Consider the following 13,855-nt stretch of genomic DNA (forward strand, 5'->3'; position numbering starts at 1 on the left):
TGTTTAAAGTAGGAGATAAATTCTTTCCGATGTTGATGGATAAATGTTGAACCACGTATGAATGAAATTCTAGCAGTAGACAAATTAAATGGCTTTTTGAGATATTCTTGATCTTAATTAGGATGAAAATCAGTTATTCCCATTTCTAGATCAGTAGAATTGTTATTTAACATATTTGCAATCTTTTACCATTTTTCTTAAATACTAATATTATGTAATGGGTTTGAAGTGAATAAAGTAGTTGGCCTAATTTTAAATACACTCAAAATATCTAATTTAGAAACTAACTTAAGTTCGATGAGAATTTCCAAATATTTTTTTCAGTTTTCTTATATTTCACGCTTTCGTTCTCGAGATTTTCAAAGTGGCAAAACGTACATTACGTTATAGTAAAAATGTATATTCCTTATATTTGTGTAATCTTTTCACAAAATTAATTTGATTTAAAATGAATTTATAATACCCTTTAATTCAAAGACTTTAGCTTAGTTCTCTCCTCCCCCTCAAGTTTAAGATTTAGTTATTATGTCTGTAAAATGGCTAAATCATAGAACCAGGTATGTTCAATAATTTCTTCATAAGTTCCGTTTCTGAATTTTTAAAATTCTATGAAACTTTTGTAACAGAAGCTGGGATAGAACCTAGGCAGCCAGACAGAATGTCCCTTCCCTGAGTGAAAATTTCTATCATTTCATTGAAAGTGACCTTATAATATTTCAGAATAAACCCTCATTCTGTAACACTAACAAATGTATATAGAGTTTTTTTTAATGTTTTTATAATGCATGTTTGGTTCTTACAATATTTTGAGCTATTATATTACTAATTCTGTATGTGAATTAATACAGTTTAATGTAGAATGCCTGCTTCAATGCTAAAAGTAAAGTATTTGAATTATGTTTTACCTTTCGTCTGTTTTCAGACGTAGGTTCTATTCTACAATTTACGGAATTTCTCTTTATTGGATATCTCACATAGCTGAGAAAATTTCATTCCTATGGTTAGGTTTTATAGTACAATATGTTGAGCATCCCTATATTAGTATATGGCTTTGATTCCTTCGAAAGAAAAAGAATATCTTGGTTTGCTTTAATTTTTGGTCAAAATTTTAGTATGTAGGTAATTACAATTGCTCTCCCACGAAATTGCATCTAAATTTTTTGCATCATTTCAAAATGCTGTATCATTCAGTGGCATCTGATGTGTTTTAGACTGATGTATTAAAGCTGGGCTCGAACCCGGGCAGCTAGACAATATGTTCTTTCCCTGAGTGAAATATTGCTATAATTTCATTAAAGTGACGTGGTAATATTTCAAGATATTTTCTTGTACATTGGACTAAGCGTTCCTCTCTCATGAATGAGAGTACCTAAGTAAAGAACTTAAAATTAGAAATGGTTCTTACGTTAAAATTCTGAATGAAGTATTTCTTTTATGGTTTATGACTTTTGTTTCCAAGATGTTCTTCGAAATCTGTTTTTAGAATGGTGTTTTTGAGCCCTTTCTAAAAATAAATCTATAAAAGTATATATATATGTATAGCACTTTTAATGTTAATATATTGTGAGTTTGTTTCTTACTCTTTTTCGATCTGTTATGTCACTAATTCTCTGTGTGAATTAAGATAGTTTAATATATAACATCTGCTTCAAAGCTAACAGTAAAGTTTATTTTGTTTATTTGTCATTTAAAATTACCTGCTTATTGTCTTTTGATGCCATCTTTCTATCAGTGCTGAAATTATTTACTCTTCTCGAAGATCATTATCCCTTTTATTCTGTGTATCCGTAATAACTGTCTAATTTTTTTTTCTTTCATTGTTCATGTTGTACCCATACATTAAAAACCCCCTTCGCTTACTGTACTTCTGTCGTATTAGGAAAATCATTTGCTTTTCTATCGACTGCAGTCATGATTTTAGTAACAATGTAGCACATTGCTAGAATTTAATACAAAGGAGGCTACTTTTGAAGTTTTATATATTAAGAAACAATATTAGATAGTTCTCTTTGTGTATAATTATTCTTTAATTTCAAAGTAGTTAAAATCTAATGATTCCTTCCCTCCCCCTTGGCCTCTTCTAGTGTAATTTGTCATCATTTTTGTGCACTCTTGGATTGCAGAACATGATATCATGAAAGAAAAAGAACGAAGATGAAAAGAATGGAGAAATAATGCAGAGCAAAAAGACATCTGTGGCTGGTAATTCTTGTTTTATATTAACTTTATTTCCACTAGAAATGCTTGAATGTTATAATTTGTACGTCCCGTTTCACATGTTGCTTTATATTGGAGTTTTACTAGTTATTAATTTTACACGAACGCTTCACATTATGCTTTAATGTTTAGGGTAGCATTTATGCATTAATTTTGTAGGTTTTGAATTCCATATTGAAGTGTCTGAATTGGTGCTTTCTTTATATTGTATTGTAATATTCGAAGTGAGGTGGAACTGTTAATCACACAATAAATATCAGAAGTCTCAGATTTCTTAGAGTTCTATTGCTTCGTAGTGGTTTCAAATTTACTGCTGTAGTGTAATTTTTTCCCAAGTGGCCTCCTTTCGCATTACGAGAGGCTAAACATTTTCCTCTCTGTGTGGCCTAATATTTTCCCTGTCCAACGGGTCTTCTCTTCTACCCAGGTCAGTGTAATTGCACTGCCTGTGTATAAACAAATTTTGTTTAGTTTTTTCCTAATTTACTCTCTATCAAGTGCTGTTTCTCTTAAAAGCCATTGAAAGTTAAATGTTGAACAAAAAAGAAATCTGAATAAAATTTAATGAGTACTCATAAAGAAAGTTAGTGGAACCAAATTGCCTTCTGTTAACGCTGCTCATAATGTGCTTTTTCTTAGTTGTTTTAAGCATACTTTATTATATTTCCCCCTTAATCTGAACTATTTTGTCATATTGTGAAGTTTTATGAACCAATTTGAGAAGATCTATTTAAAATTGATTCCATAAGTAAAAAAATTCATTTTGAAATCATATCAGAGATGTTTTATTATTTTCGAAGTAAAATTCTGCAGATTAACTTTCAACTTTGTTTTGAAAAGCACTCTGAAAGTTTCTTTTGGACTTCTTTCCGTGCTCTTGGCAAATGCACGACAGAATTATTTTCTGAAAAAGCTTATAATAATGACTTTCTTTTGCTTATAATAAAGACTGATGCAACTGTAACCGTGTCGCTCTAAAGAGCACATGTTTCCCAGTAGTTCTTTTAAAGTGTCCTGTTTTTTCTTTTATTGGGTCAATCTCCGCTAAAAGATCAGATGATGCTCTTGTGTTATTTAACAATTCCTTCATCTTATCTTAAGTTAAGAGCTCTTCTTCGTAATGAGCGCTTTTATTATCAAGGGGTTTTATAAGCACACAATTCTTCTTTTGTAATTTTCTGATTCATTGTTTGACTTCTCTGTCTTTCATATTTGAAAATTCTTCGGCATCCTTTGCTTTTGAGATTTTAAGATTTTTTAAACTTCATTTTCAGTCGATGGAAATTGTTTAAAGTAGGAGATAAATTCTTTCCGGTGTTGATGGATAAATGTTGAACCACGTATGAATGAAATTCTAGCAGTAGACAAATTAAATGGCTTTTTGAGATATTCTTGATCTTAATTAGGATGAAAATCAGTTATTCCCATTTCTAGATCAGTAGAATTGTTATTTAACATATTTGCAATCTTTTACCATTTTTCTTAAATACTAATATTATGTAATGGGTTTGAAGTGAATAAAGTAGTTGGCCTAATTTTAAATACACTCAAAATATCTAATTTAGAAACTAACTTAAGTTCGATGAGAATTTCCAAATATTTTTTTCAGTTTTCTTATATTTCACGCTTTCGTTCTCGAGATTTTCAAAGTGGCAAAACGTACATTACGTTATAGTAAAAATGTATATTCCTTATATTTGTGTAATCTTTTCACAAAATTAATTTGATTTAAAATGAATTTATAATACCCTTTAATTCAAAGACTTTAGCTTAGTTCTCTCCTCCCCCTCAAGTTTAAGATTTAGTTATTATGTCTGTAAAATGGCTAAATCATAGAACCAGGTATGTTCAATAATTTCTTCATAAGTTCCGTTTCTGAATTTTTAAAATTCTATGAAACTTTTGTAACAGAAGCTGGGATAGAACCTAGGCAGCCAGACAGAATGTCCCTTCCCTGAGTGAAAATTTCTATCATTTCATTGAAAGTGACCTTATAATATTTCAGAATAAACCCTCATTCTGTAACACTAACAAATGTATATAGAGTTTTTTTAATGTTTTTATAATGCATGTTTGGTTCTTACAATATTTTGAGCTATTATATTACTAATTCTGTATGTGAATTAATACAGTTTAATGTAGAATGCCTGCTTCAATGCTAAAAGTAAAGTATTTGAATTATGTTTTACCTTTCGTCTGTTTTCAGACGTAGGTTCTATTCTACAATTTACGGAATTTCTCTTTATTGGATATCTCACATAGCTGAGAAAATTTCATTCCTATGGTTAGGTTTTATAGTACAATATGTTGAGCATCCCTATATTAGTATATGGCTTTGATTCCTTCGAAAGAAAAAGAATATCTTGGTTTGCTTTAATTTTTGGTCAAAATTTTAGTATGTAGGTAATTACAATTGCTCTCCCACGAAATTGCATCTAAATTTTTTGCATTATTTCAAAATGCTGTATCATTCAGTGGCATCTGATGTGTTTTAGACTGATGTATTAAAGCTGGGCTCGAACCCGGGCAGCTAGACAATATGTTCTTTCCCTGAGTGAAATATTGCTATAATTTCATTAAAGTGACGTGGTAATATTTCAAGATATTTTCTTGTACATTGGACTAAGCGTTCCTCTCTCATGAATGAGAGTACCTAAGTAAAGAACTTAAAATTAGAAATGGTTCTTACGTTAAAATTCTGAATGAAGTATTTCTTTTATGGTTTATGACTTTTGTTTCCAAGATGTTCTTCGAAATCTGTTTTTAGAATGGTGTTTTTGAGCCCTTTCTAAAAATAAATCTATAAAAGTATATATATATGTATAGCACTTTTAATGTTAATATATTGCGAGTTTGTTTCTTACTCTTTTTCTATCTGTTATGTCACTAATTCTGTGTGTGAATTAAGATAGTTTAATATATAATACCTGCTTGAAAGCTAACAGTAAAGTTTATTTTGTTTATTTGTGATTTAAAATTACCTGCCTATTGTCTTTTGCACCATCTTTCTACCAGCGCTGAAATTATTTACTCTTCTCAAAGATCATTATCCCTTTTATTCTGTGTATCCGTAATAACTGTCTAATTTTTTTTTCTTTCATTGTTCATGTTGTACCCATACAATAAAAACCCCTTCGCTTACTGTACTTCTGTCGTATTAGGAAAATCATTTGCTTTTCTATCGACTGCAGTCATGATTTTAGTAACAATGTAGCACATTGCTAGAATTTAAAACAAAGAAGGCTACTTTTGAAGTTTTGTATATTAAGAAACAATATTAGATAGTTCTCTTTGTGTATAATTATTCTTTAATTTCAAAGTAGTTAAAATCTAATGATTCCTTTTCCCCCCCCTTGGCCTCTTCTAGTGTAATTTGTCATCATTTTTGTGCACTCTTGGATTGCAGAACATGATATCATGAAAGAAAAAGAACGAAGATGAAAAGAATGGAGAAATAATGCAGAGCAAAAAGACATCTGTGGCTGGTAATTCTTGTTTTATATTAACTTTATTTCCACTAGAAATGCTTGAATGTTATAATTTGTACGTCCCGTTTCACATGTTGCTTTATATTGGAGTTTTACTAGTTATTAATTTTACACGAACGCTTCACATTATGCTTTAATGTTTAGGGTAGCATTTATGCATTAATTTCTTAGGTTTTGAATTCCATATTGAAGTGTCTGAATTGGTGCTTTCTTTATATTGTATTGTAATATTCGAAGTGAGGTGGAACTGTTAATCACACAATAAATATCAGAAGTCTCAGATTTCTTAGAGTTCTATTGCTTCGTAGTGGTTTCAAATTTACTGCTGTAGTGTAATTTTTTCCCAAGTGGCCTCCTTTCGCATTACGAGAGGCTAAACATTTTCCTCTCTGTGTGGCCTAATATTTTCCCTGTCCAACGGGTCTTCTCTTCTACCCAGGTCAGTGTAATTGCACTGCCTGTGTATAAACAAATTTTGTTTAGTTTTTTCCTAATTTACTCTCTGTCAAGTGCTGTTTCTCTTAAAAGCCATTGAAAGTTAAATGTTGAACAAAAAAGAATTCTGAATAAAATTTAATGAGTACTCATAAAGAAAGTTAGTGGAACCAAATTGTCTTCTGTTAAGGCTGCTCATAATGTGCTTTTTCTTAGTTGTTTTAAGCATACTTTATTATATTTCTCCCTTAATCTGAACTATTTTGTCATATTGTGAAGTTTTATGAACCAATTTGAGAAGATCTATTTAAAATTGATTCCATAAAAAAAAAATTCATTTTGAAATCATATCAGAGATGTTTTATTATTTTCGAAGTAAAATTCTGCAGATTAACTTTCAACTTTGTTTTGAAAAGCACTCTGAAAGTTTCTTTTGGACTTCTTTCCGTGCTCTTGGCAAATGCACGACAGAATTATTTTCTGAAAAAGCTGATGTCTTTTGCTTATAATAATGACTGATGCAACTGTAACCGTGTCGCTCTAAAGAGCACATGTTTCCCAGTAGTTCTTTTAAAGTGTCCTGTTTTTTCTTTTATTGGGTCAATCTCCGCTAAAAGATCAGATGATGCTCTTGTGTTATTTAACAATTCCTTCATCTTATCTTAAGTTAAGAGCTCTTCTTCGTAATGAGCGCTTTTATTATCAAGGGGTTTTATAAGCACACAATTCTTCTTTTGTAATTTTCTGATTCATTGTTTGACTTCTCTGTCTTTCATATTTGAAAATTCTTCGGCATCCTTTGCTTTTGAGATTTTAAGATTTTTTAAACTTCATTTTCAGTCGATGGAAATTGTTTAAAGTAGGAGATAAATTCTTTCCGGTGTTGATGGATAAATGTTGAACCACGTATGAATGAAATTCTAGCAGTGGACAAATTAAATGGCTTTTTGAGATATTCTTGATCTTAATTGGGATGAAAATCAGTTATTCCCATTTCTAGATCAGTAGAATTGTTATTTAACATATTTGCAATCTTTTACCATTTTTCTTAAATACTAGTATTATGTAATGGATTTAAAGTGAATAAAGTATTTGGGCTAATTTTTAATACACTCAAAATATCTAATTTAGAAACTAACTTAAGTTCGATGAGATTTTCCAAATATTTATTTCAGTTTTCTTATATTTCACGCTTTCGTTCTCGAGATTTTCAAAGTGGCAAAACGTACATTACGTTATAGTAAAAATGTATATTCCTTATATTTGTGTAATCCTTTCACAAAATTAATATGATTTAAAATGAATTTATAATACCCTTTAATTCAAAGACTTTAGTCAAGTTCTCTCCTCCCCCTCAAGTTTAAGATTTAGTTATTATGTCTGTAAAATGGCTAAATCATAGAACCAGGTATGTTCAATAATTTCTTCATAAGTTTCGTTTCTGAATTTTTAAAATTCTATGAAACTTTTGTAACAGAAGCTGGGATAGAACCTAGGCAGCCAGACAGAATGTCCCTTCCCTGAGTGAAAATTTCTATCATTTCATTGAAAGTGACCTTATAATATTTCAGAATAAACCCTCATTCTGTTACACTAATAAATGTATATAGAGTTTTTTTAATGTTTTTATAATGCATGTTTGGTTCTTACAATATTTTGAGCTATTATATTACTAATTCTGTATGTGAATTAATACAGTTTAATGTAGAATGCCTGCTTCAATGCTAAAAGTAAAGTATTTGAATTATGTTTTACCTTTCGTCTGTTTTCAGACGTAGGTTCTATTCTACAATTTACGGAATTTCTCTTTATTGGATATCTCACATAGCTGAGAAAATTTCATTCCTATGGTTAGGTTTTATAGTACAATATGTTGAGCATCCCTATATTAGTATATGGCTTTGATTCCTTCGAAAGAAAAAGAATATCTTAGTTTTCTTTAATTTTTGGTCAAAATTTTAGTATGTAGGTAATTACAATTGCTCTCCCACGAAATTGCATCTAAATTTTTTGCATCATTTCAAAATGCTGTATCATTCAATGGCATCTGATGTGTTTTAGATTGATGTATTCAAGCTGGGCTCGAACCCGGGCAGCTAGACAATATGTTCTTTCCCTGAGTGAAATATTGCTATAATTTCATTAAAGTGACGTGGTAATATTTCAGGATATTTTCTTGTACATTGGACTAAGCGTTCCTCTCTCATGAATGAGAGTACCTAAGTAAAGAACTTAAAATTAGAAATGGTTCTTACGTTAAAATTCTGAATGAAGTATTTCTTTTATGGTTTATGACTTTTGTTTCCAAGATGTTCTTCGAAATCTGTTTTTAGAATGGTGTTTTTGAGCCCTTTCTAAAAATAAATCTATAAAAGTATATATATATGTATAGCACTTTTAATGTTAATATATTGTGAGTTTGTTTCTTACTCTTTTTCGATCTGTTATGTCACTAATTCTCTGTGTGAATTAAGATAGTTTAATATATAACATCTGCTTCAAAGCTAACAGTAAAGTTTATTTTGTTTATTTGTCATTTAAAATTACCTGCTTATTGTCTTTTGATGCCATCTTTCTACCAGCGCTGAAATTATTTAGTCTTCTCGAAGATCATTATCCCTTTTATTCTGTGTGTCCGTAATAACTGTCTAATTTTTTCTTCTTTCATTGTTCATGTTGTACCCATACATTAAAACCCCCCTTCGCTTACTGTACTTCTGTCGTATTAGGAAAATCATTTGCTTTTCTATCGACTACAGTCATGATTTTAGTAACAATGTAGCACATTGCTAGAATTTAATACAAAGGAGGCTACTTTTGAAGTTTTATATATTAAGAAACAATATTAGATATTTCTGTTTGTGTATAATTATTCTTTAATTTCAAAGTAGTTAAAATCTAATGATTCCTTTTTCCCCCCTTGGCCTCTTCTAGTGTAATTTGTCATCATTTTTGTGCACTCTTGGATTGCAGAACATGATATCATGAAAGAAAAAGAACGAAGATGAAAAGAATGGAGAAATAATGCAGAGCAAAAAGACATCTGTGGCTGGTAATTCTTGTTTTATATTAACTTTATTTCCACTAGAAATGCTTGAATGTTATAATTTGTACGTCCCGTTTCACATGTTGCTTTATATTGGAGTTTTACTAGTTATTAATTTTACACGAACGCTTCACATTATGCTTTAATGTTTAGGGTAGCATTTATGCATTAATTTCTTAGGTTTTGAATTCCATATTGAAGTGTCTGAATTGGTGCTTTCTTTATATTGTATTGTAATATTCGAAGTGAGGTGGAACTGTTAATCACACAATAAATATCAGAAGTCTCAGATTTCTTAGAGTTCTATTGCTTCGTAGTGGTTTCAAATTTACTGCTGTAGTGTAATTTTTTCCCAAGTGGCCTCCTTTCGCATTACGAGAGGCTAAACATTTTCCTCTCTGTGTGGCCTAATATTTTCCCTGTCCAACGGGTCTTCTCTTCTACCCAGGTCAGTGTAATTGCACTGCCTGTGTATAAACAAATTTTGTTTAGTTTTTTCCTAATTTACTCTCTATCAAGTGCTGTTTCTCTTAAAAGCCATTGAAAGTTAAATGTTGAACAAAAAAGAATTCTGAATAAAATTTAATGAGTACTCATAAAGAAAGTTAGTGGAACCAAATTGTCTTCTGTTAAGGCTGCTCATAATGTGCTTTTTCTTAGTTGTTTTAAGCATACTTTATTATATTTCTCCCTTAATCTGAACTATTTTGTCATATTGTGAAGTTTTATGAACCAATTTGAGAAGATCTATTTAAAATTGATTCCATAAAAAAAAATTCATTTTGAAATCATATCAGAGATGTTTTATTATTTTCGAAGTAAAATTCTGCAGATTAACTTTCAACTTTGTTTTGAAAAGCACTCTGAAAGTTTCTTTTGGACTTCTTTCCGTGCTCTTGGCAAATGCACGACAGAATTATTTTCTGAAAAAGCTGATGTCTTTTGCTTATAATAATGACTGATGCAACTGTAACCGTGTCGCTCTAAAGAGCACATGTTTCCCAGTAGTTCTTTTAAAGTGTCCTGTTTTTTCTTTTATTGGGTCAATCTCCGCTAAAAGATCAGATGATGCTCTTGTGTTATTTAACAATTCCTTCATCTTATCTTAAGTTAAGAGCTCTTCTTCGTAATGAGCGCTTTTATTATCAAGGGGTTTTATAAGCACACAATTCTTCTTTTGTAATTTTCTGATTCATTGTTTGACTTCTCGGTCTTTCATATTTGAAAATTCTTCGGCATCCTTTGCTTTTGAGATTTTAAGATTTTTTAAACTTCATTTTCAGTCGATGGAAATTGTTTAAAGTAGGAGATAAATTCTTTCCGGTGTTGATGGATAAATGTTGAACCACGTATGAATGAAATTCTAGCAGTGGACAAATTAAATGGCTTTTTGAGATATTCTTGATCTTAATTGGGATGAAAATCAGTTATTCCCATTTCTAGATCAGTAGAATTGTTATTTAACATATTTGCAATCTTTTACCATTTTTCTTAAATACTAGTATTATGTAATGGATTTAAAGTGAATAAAGTATTTGGGCTAATTTTTAATACACTCAAAATATCTAATTTAGAAACTAACTTAAGTTCGATGAGATTTTCCAAATATTTATTTCAGTTTTCTTATATTTCACGCTTTCGTTCTCGAGATTTTCAAAGTGGCAAAACGTACATTACGTTATAGTAAAAATGTATATTCCTTATATTTGTGTAATCCTTTCACAAAATTAATATGATTTAAAATGAATTTATAATACCCTTTAATTCAAAGACTTTAGTCAAGTTCTCTCCTCCCCCTCAAGTTTAAGATTTAGTTATTATGTCTGTAAAATGGCTAAATCATAGAACCAGGTATGTTCAATAATTTCTTCATAAGTTTCGTTTCTGAATTTTTAAAATTCTATGAAACTTTTGTAACAGAAGCTGGGATAGAACCTAGGCAGCCAGACAGAATGTCCCTTCCCTGAGTGAAAATTTCTATCATTTCATTGAAAGTGACCTTATAATATTTCAGAATAAACCCTCATTCTGTTACACTAATAAATGTATATAGAGTTTTTTTAATGTTTTTATAATGCATGTTTGGTTCTTACAATATTTTGAGCTATTATATTACTAATTCTGTATGTGAATTAATACAGTTTAATGTAGAATGCCTGCTTCAATGCTAAAAGTAAAGTATTTGAATTATGTTTTACCTTTCGTCTGTTTTCAGACGTAGGTTCTATTCTACAATTTACGGAATTTCTCTTTATTGGATATCTCACATAGCTGAGAAAATTTCATTCCTATGGTTAGGTTTTATAGTACAATATGTTGAGCATCCCTATATTAGTATATGGCTTTGATTCCTTCGAAAGAAAAAGAATATCTTAGTTTTCTTTAATTTTTGGTCAAAATTTTAGTATGTAGGTAATTACAATTGCTCTCCCACGAAATTGCATCTAAATTTTTTGCATCATTTCAAAATGCTGTATCATTCAATGGCATCTGATGTGTTTTAGATTGATGTATTCAAGCTGGGCTCGAACCCGGGCAGCTAGACAATATGTTCTTTCCCTGAGTGAAATATTGCTATAATTTCATTAAAGTGACGTGGTAATATTTCAGGATATTTTCTTGTACATTGGACTAAGCGTTCCTCTCTCATGAATGAGAGTACCTAAGTAAAGAACTTAAAATTAGAAATGGTTCTTACGTTAAAATTCTGAATGAAGTATTTCTTTTATGGTTTATGACTTTTGTTTCCAAGATGTTCTTCGAAATCTGTTTTTAGAATGGTGTTTTTGAGCCCTTTCTAAAAATAAATCTATAAAAGTATATATATATGTATAGCACTTTTAATGTTAATATATTGTGAGTTTGTTTCTTACTCTTTTTCGATCTGTTATGTCACTAATTCTGTGTGTGAATTAAGATAGTTTAATATATAACACCTGCTTCAAAGCTAACAGTAAAGTTTATTTTGTTTATTTGTGATTTAAAATTACCTGCCTATTGTCTTTTGGGCCATCTTTCTACCAGCGCTGAAATTATTTACTCTTCTCGAAGATCATTATCCCTTTTATTCTGTGTATCCGTAATAACTGTCTAATTTTTTTTTTCTTTCATTGTTCATGTTGTACCCATACATTAAAAACCCCCTTCGCTTACTGTACTTCTGTCGTATTAGGAAAATCATTTGCTTTTCTATCGACTGCAGTCATGATTTTAGTAACAATGTAGCACATTGCTAGAATTTAAAACAAAGAAGGCTACTTTTGAAGTTTTATATATTAAGAAACAATATTAGATAGTTCTCTTTGTGTATAATTATTCTTTAATTTCAAAGTAGTTAAAATCTAATGATTCCTTCCCTCCCCCTTGGCCTCTTCTAGTGTAATTTGTCATCATTTTTGTGCACTCTTGGATTGCAGAACATGATATCATGAAAGAAAAGGAACGAAGATGAAAAGAACGGAGAAATAGTGCAGAGCAAAAAGACATCTGTGGCTGGTAATTTTTGTTTTATATTAACTTTATTTCCACTAGAAATGCTTGAATGTTATAATTTGTACGTCCCGTTTCACAATTTGCTTTATGTTGGAGTTTTACTAATTATAAATTTTACATGAACGCTTCACATTACGTTTTAATGTTTAGGGTAGCATTTATGCATTAATTTTTTAGGTTTTGAATTCCATATTCAGGTGTCTGAATTGGTGCTTTTTTTATATTGTATTGTAATATTGGAAGTGCGGTGGTACTGATAATCACACTATAAATATCAGAAGTCCGAAATTTCTTAGAGTTCTGTTGCTTAGTAGTGGTTTCAAAATTACTGCTGTTGTGTAATTTTTTCCCATGTGGCCTCCTTTCGCATTACGAGAAGGAGGCTAAACATTTTTCTCTCTGTGTGGCCTAATAGTTTCCCTGTCCAACGGGTCTTCTCTTCATAACAGGTCAGTTTAATTGCACTGCTTGTGTATAAACGAATTTTGTTTCAGTTTTTTCCGAATGTAGAGTGTCTCTATCAAGTGCTCTTTCTCTTAACCCACCGGGAGGCTCACATTCAAATCTATTTACGTCTCGAAAACTGCAGTAAAAATTAACCATGTTTACAATTTTTTTTTCATTTAGTGTGAACCAAAATTGTCCTGAAAACGGCCTTTGTTAGATTTTCTTCCCCCCTTCTTGTAGGGCGATCAACAAGTCGTTTCACTTAAGTGATGGTTTCCTACTGTCCTTTGATTACCACCTAGAGGCGAGTAAGCAGACGGGCTGCTTTTGCCCTTACGGAGGAAGGAACACGTTTTGTGTCCATGCTTTGGTTAGACGAAAAAAGATATTTTTCTCTGGAAATCCAAAACAGAAAAGGAAGTTTTGTATTGCCTTGTTACTAATTTTGTGCATATTTCTAATCTTAATTGCTTATCAGAGCCGTGCCAAGATAATTTTTCACCTGAGGCAGAAAGGTCAATGCGCGTCCATATAAATATAAAAATAGCTACACTTGTATTAAGCAAAAGTAATTGTATTAAATCAAAATGTCGTAACTCTTATAGCATAATTATACCATAATTCTTAAAGTATTTTTTAATCGTAGTTTTATAAATTCAGAGAAATAATGTAGCCTATTATTTATAATTTTCAAATGAAAACGTTAAAAAATTCGTTTTTGATAAATAAG

At 30.5% G+C, this 13,855-nt stretch overlaps 1 long non-coding RNA gene across 9 annotated transcripts in view; it reads left to right on the forward strand.

Annotated features, from left to right (window-relative positions):
• The first annotated feature begins 2,052 nt into the window (after window positions 1–2,052).
• The window catches only part of LOC146993078 (uncharacterized), a 138,793-nt gene continuing 126,990 nt past the window's right edge, over window positions 2,053–13,855 (forward strand). For 7 of the 9 annotated variants that reach the window (XR_015038691.1, XR_015038692.1, XR_015038696.1 and 4 more), the window contains exons 1-3: window positions 2,053–2,202; window positions 5,585–5,702; window positions 9,075–9,192. This is a non-coding gene — a long non-coding RNA (uncharacterized LOC146993078). Of the gene's footprint in view, window positions 2,203–5,584; window positions 5,703–9,074; window positions 9,193–12,563; window positions 12,682–13,855 lie in introns of all 9 variants that reach the window. The other 2 variants (XR_015038699.1, XR_015038698.1) reach the window with 2 other exon arrangements.

This window comes from Stegodyphus dumicola, chromosome X1 (genome assembly GCF_044657685.1).
Source record: "Stegodyphus dumicola isolate Sdum_Otavi_A_Nest chromosome X1, ASM4465768v1".
Classification (NCBI taxonomy): Eukaryota; Metazoa; Arthropoda; class Arachnida; order Araneae; family Eresidae; genus Stegodyphus; species Stegodyphus dumicola.